Consider the following 11,414-nt stretch of genomic DNA (forward strand, 5'->3'; position numbering starts at 1 on the left):
CTCCCACACGGGTGCAGGATCCCAAGGCCTTGGGCCGTCCTCGACTTTCCCAGGTCCCAAGCAGGGAGCTGGATGGGAAGTGGAGCAGCCGGGATTAGAACTGGTGCTCATATGGCATGCCAGTGTTTGCAAGCAGAAGGCTAGCCAACTGAGATGTTACGCCAGGCTCTTAGCTAGCACTCTTGATGAAGGCCAGAGAGCTAGAGAACACGCAGTAGGAGGCACAGGTGTCAAGGGTAGCCCCATGGTCAGTTACAGAAGTGAGCAATGAAGCAGCTTGCTTGGCTTCCTCTCGCTCCCTGTGTGTATACGCTCATTCGCCTGCGCCACGCATTCTCTCTTACTTACTCCTTCGCATTTTGTTTTATGGGCAAGTCTTTGATGCAATTTCCTAAGAAGTTCTTAGGTAATAGGCTCTCCGGTGGTCCCATGATCTAAGTGGAGGGTGATTAATATCAACACAGCGACTCCTGGGACCGCGTGTCCCACCATGGATAGGATAAGGGTCACGTTCCCTCCCACCTTGGTAAGAACGACGCTGTTTCGGCATCCCCCCCTGTGGCAGCCCCACTTCCATGTCCAGCTTCCCACTAATGAACCTCAGATCTATCTAGGCGATGGCCCAAGGACTGGGGTTCCTGCCAACCTTGTGTGAAACCTGGATTGACCTCCAGACTCCTGGCTTCGACTTGGCTCGGCTCCAGTTGTTGCAGGCATGGACAATCTCTGTCCTGTCTCTCCGCCTTTCAAATAACAGCTCAAGAAACCTCTCCCCTTTCCAGGTCTAAAACAAACTAGAAAGAAGCCACTATTTCATTGTATGAGAATTCCAATGTGAGTAGAAGGCTGTGCATGGGTGTGCCATTCAGTGGTGTAGCAAATAAAGCTGCCACCTGCGACACCACCATTCCGTACAGGAACCAGTTTACGTCCCAGCTGCGTCACTAGCAGAGGCCGGGCCACAGGACTGTTACCCTGCACCTGTGTGGAAAACCTAGCAGCAGCTCCTGGCTCCTGAGCAGCCCAGCTCCAGCAGTGACAGCCATATGGGGAGTGAACCAGCAGCTGCAAGTCTTTCTCCCTTTAAAAAAAAAAAAAAATCTATTTTTATTGGAAAGTCAGATTTACAGAGAGAAGAAGGGACAGAGAGAAAGATCTTTCTTCCATTGCTTCACTCCCCAAGTGGTTGCAGTGGCCGGAGAAGAGCCGATCCGAAGCTAGGAGCCAGGAGCTTCTTCTGGGTCTCCCACATGGGTGCAGGGTCCCAGGCTTGGACCATATCTACTGCTCTCCCAGGCTACAAGCAAGGGGCTAGATGGGTTAGTGCAGCAGCTAGGATTCGAGCCAGTGCACATAGGAAATGTGGGCACCGCAAGCGGAGGATTGGGCTGAAACACCATTGCCGCAGACGAGCTGTAGTACTTACTAATTTTTGCCTCCTGGCTTCAAATTCCACCGTGGTGCCTGCTCTGTGCACAGGGATCTGCTCTGTCCAAATGCTTTCCCTTGGTCGGCTGGTATGAAGCTTTGCCGCTAGAGGGCACTGGAGGGACATTGAAGGGAGGAAAGCCGTGTCCACTGTTATGGTTTGGGAAGCGCCGGGCACTCAGCAGGAGCCTGTCCTCCAAGGTGCACTGCCCAGGGCGCGGCTCGGGTGGTAGAGGGTGACAGCAGCTTCCTCTGACACCCAGCCGCCTGCAGGTAGTTCTACAGCGCTGCCAGCCAGCCTCCCCTAGAGCAGGTGGATTTCTGTCAAGTTCCAGAAAGCAGATTCTTAGAAAAGGCCACTGTTCAGGGCAACCACGTGTGTTGGCGCAGATAACCGCTGCACCTCAGCTCTGAATGGTCGGGGGAGCAGGTGGCTAGGGGGAGGGGCCGCCTTGGGTGCTCTCAGCCGTGTCCATGCTTCCCTCTGTCGCGTTGACTGCATACAGTGGATTTATCAAAACTCTGTAAATATCCTCCGTCTGCTCATTCCATCATCCAAGGCATTCCGGGGTCACCTCCCATGGACTGCTCGTTATGGGTTGTGCAAAGGTCTCCGAAGAGCTCGTGTGAGGACAACCCCTTGGTCCTGCTGTCCAGACAGTGGCTACGGTGCCCACATCCCTGCGAGCAAACGACTGGCCTAGAGGTGAGCACACCGCTTGGGATGCCTTCATACCATATTGGAATGCCCGGCTTGAGGTCTGGCTACTCATCTTCCCGTCCAGCTTCCTGCTAATGTGTAGCCTGGGAACAGCAGGTGAGGATGGCTCAGGTCCTTGGGTCCCTGGCACCGACACGGAGGCGCATCCTGCTTGCTGGGACCCTGACTTTCGCTTGGCCCAGTCCTCATTGTTTTAGGACATTTAAAAAAAATTATTTATTTTTATTGGAAGATCAGATATATAGAGAGAAGGAGAGACAGAGAGGAAGATCTTCCATCCACTGATTCACTCGCCAAATGGCCGCAACAGCTGGAGCTGGGCCAATCTGAAGCCAGGAACCAGGAGCTTCTTCTGGGTCTAACACACAAGTGCAGGCTCCCAAGGCTTTGGGCCGTCCTCGACTGCTTTCCCAGGCCACAAGCAGGGAGCTGGAAGGGAAGTGGAGCAGCTGGGACACAAACTGTTGCCCACATAGGATCCCAGTGCGTGCAAAGTGAGGATGTAGCCACTGAGCTATCTTGTCAGGCCCAATAAATAATTTTTAAAAAATAATAAATAGGGCCAGGCACGGTGGCCTAACAGCTAAAGTCCTCGCCTCATACGCCCCGGGATCCCATATGGGCACTGGTTCTAATCCCAGCTGCTCCACTTCCCATCCAGCTCCCTGCTTGTGGCCTGGGAAAGCAGTCGAGGACGGCCCAAAGCTTTGGTATCCTGCACCCGCATGGGAGACCTGGAGGAGATTACTGACTCCTGGCTTTGGATCAGCGCAGCACCAGCCATTGCGGTCACTTGGGGAGTGAATCATTGGATGGAAGATCTTTCTCTCTGTCTCTCCTCCTCTCTGTATATCTGATTTTGCAATAAAAAAATAAATCTTGAATGAATGAATGAATGAATGAATAGAAATGCAAAGAGAAGCTGGCTGATGGAGGGGGGTACATTGTGCCCCAGCAGATCATGCCGCTACTGCTGACACCAGCATCTTGAGTCCTGTCTGCTCCACTTCCCATCCAGCCTCCCACTGCTGCACCTGGGAAAGCAGCAGCAGATGACCTAAGAGCTTAGGCACTTACACTGATGTGGGCAATCCGGATGGAGTTCCAGGCTCCTGGCTTGGATGACGTTGCTGGTTTGGGGAGCAAGTAAGCAGATGGAAGAGCTCTTGCCTCTCTGTCTGTGTGACTCCACGTTTCAAGTAGCTGAAAGTGGCGGCTGGAGTTCACAGGGCAGTGCTGCGTTCCAGAGAAGAGAGAGTACACCCAGACAGAAAGTTCTGAAAATCTGCTTAGGGTCCCTTTCAAGTCTTTTTTTTTTTAAAGATTTATTTATTTTTATTGCAAAGTCAGATATATATAGAGAAGGAAAGACAGAAAGATCTTCTGACCGATGATTCACTCCCCAAGTGACGTCAATGACCGGTACTGCGCTGATCCGAAGCCAGGAGCCAGGAGCCTCTTCCTGGTCTCCCACATGGGTGCAGGGTCCCAAGGCTTTGGGCCGTCCTCGACTGCTTTCCCAGGCCACAAGCAGGGAGCTGGATGGGAAGTGGAGCTGCCGGGATTAGAACCGGCGCCCATATGGAATCCCGGCACGTTCAATGCGAGGACGTTAGCCGCTAGGCCAACGCACCGGGCCCCCCTTTCAAGTCTTGACCTGAGCTCTGATCAGCGTGTGAGGAAACCACCATGGGCCAGAGCAATGACCATTGCAAATATCAGAATGGCGGAGAAGGGTGTGGTGACAGCTCAACCAAGCCCCACTTGGCAATACCCACATTGCAGATTGCACGTCCTCGCTGCTCTGCTTCCCATCCGTTTCCCTGTTAATGAACCTTGCAGGCAGCTGCTGACCTAAGTCCTTGGGTTCCTGCTGTTCATGTGGTAGACTCAGATGGAGTTAATGGCTTCTGGGTTTGGCCTGGGAAGTGAGCCAGTAGATGGATGATCTCTCTCTCTCTCTCACTCTGCCTCACTTGCTGTCATTCTGCCTTTCAAATAAATAAATAAACCTCAAAGAAACAATCAGGAGGAATAATCCTCAGAGCTGGGAGTAGCTCATCTCCATACCAGCCCGAGGTGGTAGACCCACCCCTACTCCCTGGGCCACCGAGCAGCCGGGCCAGAGGGGTATTGCCACTGGAGCTCTCGCCCAGCAGTCAAATTAGCCCTGAACTCAAGGCTGTTCAAATCTTGTCTCAAACCACTGCCAGACAAGCCTCACATGTATCCAGTTGATTAGCTATGTCTAAACAAACGGCCAAAAGTCATTTAGGAAAAGCACACACCCCAAATCTGCCCCCAACAAAGTGACACGTGCATGCAGTGTCTGGAATCCAGAGAGAAAACCACCAGGCACACAGAGAGGCAGGGAAACAGGAAACCATCAGAAAGTTCTTGGAGGGGCAGGCAGAGGATGAGTGTAGCAGGCTTATCCTCTGCAGTGCTGGCATCCTATTAGGGCACCAGTTCTAATCCTGGCAGCTCCACTTCCCATCCAGCTCCCTGCTTGTGGCCTGGGAAAGCAGTCGAGGACGGCCCAAAGCCTTGGGACCCTGCACCCGTGTGGGAGACCCAGAAGAGCTCCTGGCTCCTGGCTTCATGTTGGCTCACTTCCAGCCATTTAGAGAGTGAACCAGTGGATGGAATATAGCACCGTCACTCTCTCTGTTTCTCTCTCTCAATCTTCCTTGCAAATAAAAAAATCTTTCATAAAAAGTTCTTGGAGAAACTGTGGAGAAACTACTGTGTCTGGATTTCAGATATTTCTGTGCAAAAATGAGCTCATTTCTTAATTCCATTTGCCACAAACTTTTTGAGAGAGAGAGAGAGAGAGAGAGAGAGAGAGAGAGAGAGAGAGAGAGAGAGCTTCCATCCCAAATGGTCACAAAGAGCAGGGCTGGGCCATGCTAGAGCAGGGAGTTGGGAGTTTAAGGTGGGAGTCCTATGAGGCTAGCAACTTGCAGCACCACCGCTGTCCGCCAAGGCTGTTAGCAGGAACCGAGAGCCAATGAACCAGAGCTAGGGGTCAAACCACCACCACTCTGCTATGATGTAGACACCTTTTCACGTTTAATGTTTGCCTACTTGTTTTCATTTTATTTCAAAGGCAGAGAGACAGAGCAGGACCTTGTAGACACTGATCCACCCCTTAAATGTACAAAAACAGGCCCAGCGTGGTAGCCTAGTGGCTAAAGTCCTCACCTTGATTGTGTTGGGATCCCATATGGGCGCCAGTTCGTGTCCTGGTAGCCCTGCTTCCCATCCAGCTCCCTGCCTGTGGCCTGGGAAAGCAGTAAAGGATGGCCCAAAGCCTTGGGACTCTACACCTTTGGGGGAGGCCTGGAAGAGGCTCCTAGCTCCTGGCTTCAGATTGACCCAGCTCCAGCTGTTGCGGCCACTTGGGAAGTGAACCAGCAGATGGAAGATCATTCTCTCTGTCTCTCTTTCTGTAAATTGGCTTTTCCAATAAAATAATTCTTTTTAAAATTACTTGCTTTATTGGAAGATTTTGGGCCAGCCCCTTGGTTGCTTTCCTAGTCTACAAGCAGGAAGTTGGATGGGAAGTAGAGCAACCAGGACACGAACTGGCACACATATTTGGGATCCTGGCGCTTGAAGTTGGAGGACTAGCCAATTGAGCTATTGCACCAGGCCCTGTGTTTTCTCTTTAAACTGTACCTGAGAATTTCCTCCAAGCCATCTATGGTTCACCGCCCTGTTTTCCTTCTGGGGTCGGGGTGGGGGGTTATAGCAGGCTTCCTGTTGTGTCTCATGCCCGGAAAACATTGTTTCATAGTCTTCATCTGTTTCTGAGGCCCCTGAAGGCGAGAGTGTGGCTCTGGTCCCTGTCCCTCTGGCAGAGGCAGAGACAGAGGTCCCCAGCGCCTTCCCCTGAGCCGCAGCCTGCTGCTGGGCCATCCTCTGGCTGCCCACACTCAGCCCTCCTCTGCAGGTCACATTCACTGAACTCCCGCGGGGATGACTCCGCGGCGACAGCTGCCTCGGCAATATTGCTCAACTCTGACAAGCGGCCTGCTTGCTCTCCACCAGCCAGCCCAGCCTGGCAGCGGCGGGGGCGGAAGGCATCAGGCAGTCTCCTTTCGGTGCTGAATGCACGTCCCCAGATCCTGCTCCCCTCCCCATCCCTACAGCAAAACCCTGAGCACCGGCATCAGGACAGCAGCACAGCAGGAGCGGAGGGGCTGGCGGAGGGGCTGATGCCTGCCTCGCTTGTGTCCTCATCCTTCGTGTCTGTGTGTGTGTGTGTGTGTGTGTGGCATGCCTACACAGCTTTGGGTGTTCTCACCATGTGAGGCCGAGCCTGTGCAGTCTGCCTTCATGGGCTGTGTGTCTGCAAGCACTTGCATGGCTGATGGCTCCTGTTACACTCAGTGTCTCCGGATGGCAGTACCCGCCTGGGGTTCTGCTGCGGCTGTAGTTCAGAGTGTGCACCTGTACGCATGTGCTGTATGTCTGGCGACCTGCAGAACAGTGTCTCCGGGGGACTCAGGGTTGTGTCAGTGCTGCCATCTGTGTGCACGTCTGCCTGCAGACGGGGAGAGACAGCCGCCACACCAGACTCTAGAATGTACTCATCCACTCCTCTGGGCCAAGGCCACCATCTTGCAGCATGTACTGAAAGGTTCGGGGAATTGGCGGGGGGGTGGGGGGGTGACATACTGGCTGGCAGGCACCTGCATGTCCCCAGGTGCAGGACTCATCAAGGAAGAAGGGAATTGAGGTGGCCCCCCCAAAAGTCCAAGAGGACCCTATTCTCCCTGCCAGTCTTGTAAGATTATTTTTTTTAAAAAAAGATGTATTTGTTTTTATTGGAAAGGCAAATCAGATTTACAGAGAGGAGGAGACAGTGAGACAGAAAGATCTGTTTGCTGGTTCACTCCCCAGGTGGTCGCAAGGGTCAGAGTTGAGCTGATCCAAAACCAGGAGCCAGGAGCTTCTTCAGGGTCTCCTGCTCTGGTGCAGGGTCCCAAAGCTTTGGGCTGTCCTCCACTGCTTTCCAAGCTACAAGCAGGGAGCTGGATGGGAAGTGGCGTAGCTGGGATGCATTCCGGCAACTGTATGGCATCCTGGTCTTACAAGTCAAGGATTTAGCCATCAAGCCATCACGCTGGACCTCTCAGCCAGACTTTAAGCCCAACTTCCACAGCCACCAAGGCTTCACCCTGAACTGGCACCACCCCAAGCAGACTCGCCCAAATGTCATAAACTCGTATCTCCTCCCTGTGCCCAAGGCGCTACCTGCTGCTACTTGCTCCTGCCAGGAACACCCCTTTCCTTCTGCCTTTCCCTTCTCTGCTTTTCCTCCTGTGCTGCCAGATCAGGCCTCACTGGAACTGATGCCTGGCACAGCTCTACTTCTACCCCCAGTGGGGTTTGTTCCTGACTTAAGACCATTCCACTTGGCTTTGGACAAAAATACCCATCCCCCACATCTCTGCATCCCTGGCTTTAAATAAAAAAGATTTATGTGAAAGGGGCCAGGTGACTGAGGAAGAGCACACACAGAGAAAAGGGCGAGGGGTCTTGGGCCTGTCACGATGGCCCAGTGTCTAAGTCCTTACCTTGCAAGTGCAGTGATCCCATATGGGTGCCTGTTTTTGTCCCAGCTGTTCCACTTCCCATCCAGCTCCCTGTGTGTGGCCTGGGAAAGCAGTCGAGGACCACCCAAAGCCTTGGGACCCTGCACCCATGTGGGAGACCCTGAAGAAGCTCCTGGCTCCTGGCTTTGGATCAGCTCCAGCTGTTGCAGCCACTTGGAGAGTGAAGCAGCAACTGGAGGCATGAATATAGACCTGTGTCTGCTTAGTTTTGCAAGTGAATTTTTCTTATATCCCAGAACCAGGACTTGGCTCTGACTGTGCCTGCCTAGACCAGCAATATGGAAATGCTGTGTAGCTGAGAGGATCCTTTACCAGCCAGAGGCAAGGTAATGCAAGCAGCTTTTACGGTTTCCAGAAAGCTACTCTGGTGGCTTTCTACATATTCATGCTATCTACATTGTACTGTTTTAAAGCACATATGTGAAAGGCAGAGCCACACACACACACACACACACACACACATCTTCCATTTATTGGTTCACTTCCCAAATGGGCACAACAGCTGGAGCTGGGTCATGCCAAAGTCAGGAGCCTGAAGCTTCACCCTGGCCTCCTCCATAGGGATGTAGAGACCCAAGCACTTGGGCCACCTTGGGCTGATTTCCCAGGCACATTAGCAGGAAGCTGGATTTGAAATGGAACAGCTGAGACTCACATGAGGTGTTGGGATCACAGACAGCAGCTTAACCTGTTTTGCCACAATGCCAGTTTCATACTTTCTTTCCAAAACCAAGTTTCCCAAATGATTAATTCACCAAGCCACCAAATCTATTAGAACCAAATCAAGGAGATCTAATTTGTGGCACAATGAATGTACATAATTCTTTTTTTTTTTTTAATATTTTATTGTTATTGGAAAGCCGGATATACAGAGAGGAGGAGAGACAGAGAGGAAGATCTTCCATCCGATGTTTCACTCCCCAAATGAGCTGCAACGGGCCGGTACTGCGCCGATCCGATGCCGGGACCAGGAACCTCTTCCGGGTCTCCCACACGGGTGCAGGGTCCCAAGGCTTTGGGCCGTCCTCGACTGCTTTCCCAGGCCACAAGCAGGGAGCTGGATGGGAAGTGGAGCTGCTGGGATTAGAACCGGTGCCCATATGGGATCCCGGGGCATACAAGGCGAGGGCTTTAGCCGCTAGGCCAACGCACCGGGCCCTCTACTTTCTTTTTTTAAATTTTTAAATTTTTATTTTTGATGATGTTTGCGCAGTTGATCAGGGTAGGAAAGCTCATGAGTTAGGGAAAAGTGGATGTGACCAGTTTCCAATTTTTCTAGTTCTTCCTGTTTCTGAGGGAAGAGGAGAGATAAGAGGAGAAGCTACACCCAGTCTCTCAACTGCCCCAGTACCTGGGGATGGGGAAAGCCAGCTGATATCAATTCAAGGATCCTGATAAGGAGCATGTTCCAAAGATTGTGCCTAAATGATTTTGATAGTTCTGAAATGCTGTCAGTCTCACAGGTCCAAGGATGAGGACATCCTTCCAATGTCCAATGACATAGTTGACCTTAGAATCTCTATTCGCCCAAATGTTTGCAGTTGATTGTTGGGCTGGGGTAGTTGTCCAATCTTTTCTGTCCTCCTTCTTCTGCTATGGTACCGCATGTCCTCTGCAGGCCCCCCATGGGCTGCCATATCCCCAATGTGCATCTGGGCCTGTAGTCCACTACTCTTTTTCACTGAGGAGGCCCAGTTCTATCCAGGCAGACCTAAGAACCCAGCCCCAACCCTGAGGCTCACGGACCTAACACCCACAACGCAGGTGAGCCCAAGGACCCAGTCCAGGCAACACTTGCCCCACCAGAGCCATCCCCTCCCCCCACACTCAGGCTCATGGACCCTGTACCCACCACGCAGGCAGGCCCCAGGATCTGGGCCAGCTGCTCTACTTTCTACCCAACTCTCTGTTTATGGCCTGGGAAAGTGGTGGATGATGGCCCAAGTCCTTGGGAGCCTGCATGCACTTGGGAGACCTGGAAAAAATTCCCGAATCCTGGCTTCAGATCGGCTCAGCTTTGACTGTTGTGGTCATTTGGGGAGTGAACCAGCAGAAGTTCTCTCTACTTTTCCCTTTCTCTGTAAAATTTACCTTTCAAATGAAAATAAATCTCTAAAAAAAAAGAGGAGGGGACAGGGGTGGGAGTGGTGGCATACGGGTGAATCCTCTGCCTGAGGTGCTGGCATCCCATATGGCTCGGGCTCAAGTCCTGGCCTCTCCACTTCCTATCCACCTCCATTTTTATGGCCTGGGAGGGCAGCTGAGGACTTGGCTCAAGTCATTGGGCCCTTTCACCCATGTGGGAAACCCAGAGGAAGCTCCTGGCTCTTGGTTTCAGGTTGGCTCAACTCCAGCAGTTGTGGCCATTTGAGCAGTGAACTAGTAGATGATCTCTCTGTGTCTCTCCCTTTCTCTTTGTAAATCTGCCCTAACAATAAAAACGATAATTATTTTTAAAAATCTATTACAAAGGACAACCTGATGGCTCAATGGCTAAATCCTTAGCTTGCAAGCCAGGATTCCATGGGCACCAGCTTGTGTCCTGGCTGCTCCACTTCCCATCCAGCTCCCTGCTTGTGGCCTGGGAAAGCAGTGGAGGACGGCCCAAAGCCTTGGGACCCTGCACTTGCACAGGAGACCCAAAAGAAGCTCTTAGTTCCCAGCTTTGGACCAGCCCAACTCCGGCCATTGTGGCCATTTAGGGAGTGAATCAGTGAATAGATGGAAGATCTCTCTCCTCTCCTTCTCTGTAAATCTAATCTGCCTTTCCAATAAAAATAAATTTCAAAAAAATTTTTTTTAGAAAAAAGAATCTGCAGAATACGGCAAAGTCTTGCAAATCTTCCATCTGAGAAGGGTCTAGTATCCAGTCTACTAAGGCATTCTTTTAACTCAACAACACAAAGAAAAACCACCTGAATTTGAAACAGGCAACAAACTAGAGTAGACATTTCTCTCAAGAAGCTGCAGAAATGGCCAAGAAGCACATGAAAAGATGCTCAATATCATTAGTTACTAAGGAAATGTAAATCAAGATCAAAATGAGGTAACACTTCATCATCACCAGGATGGTGTCCCGGTTTCAATGTCCCCCTGCTAAACTCCAGTTAAAGTGTAATCCTTAAATTCATACGTTGATGGCACTTCATGGTAGAGCCTTTGGAAGCTAGCTGAGATTTAAGACTGGGACATTTGGTGGCATTAGTCCTGTGGTGTAGCAGGTTATGCGTGTGCTTACAACACTCATGTATGGGTTCCAGATGCTCCATGTCCAGTCCAGCTCCCTGCTAACGTCTTAAGAAAGCAGCGGAGATTGGCCCAAGGCATTGGGACCCTGCACCCATGTGGGAGACCCAGAAGAAGCTCCTGGCATACGCGGCCACTTGGGGAGTGAATCAGCAGATGGAAGATCTCTGTCACTTCTTCTGTGTAACTCTTTCTTTCAGATTAAAAAAAAATCTCATCAAAAAAAAAAAAAAAAAAAAGGCGGAAAAGAGACCCATCTAAATCAACTCTTGCTGGGTCTGGCTGTGTTAAGCCTGCAGCCCTGTTATGGTGCAGAGAAGACCCTGACCAGATGGTGGAGCTGTCTTCCTCAATTTCCCAGCCTCCTGAATCATGAGTTAAATATATCTCTATTC

This window comes from Ochotona princeps, chromosome X, assembly GCF_030435755.1.
Source record: "Ochotona princeps isolate mOchPri1 chromosome X, mOchPri1.hap1, whole genome shotgun sequence".
In the NCBI taxonomy this organism is placed as follows: domain Eukaryota; kingdom Metazoa; phylum Chordata; class Mammalia; order Lagomorpha; family Ochotonidae; genus Ochotona; species Ochotona princeps.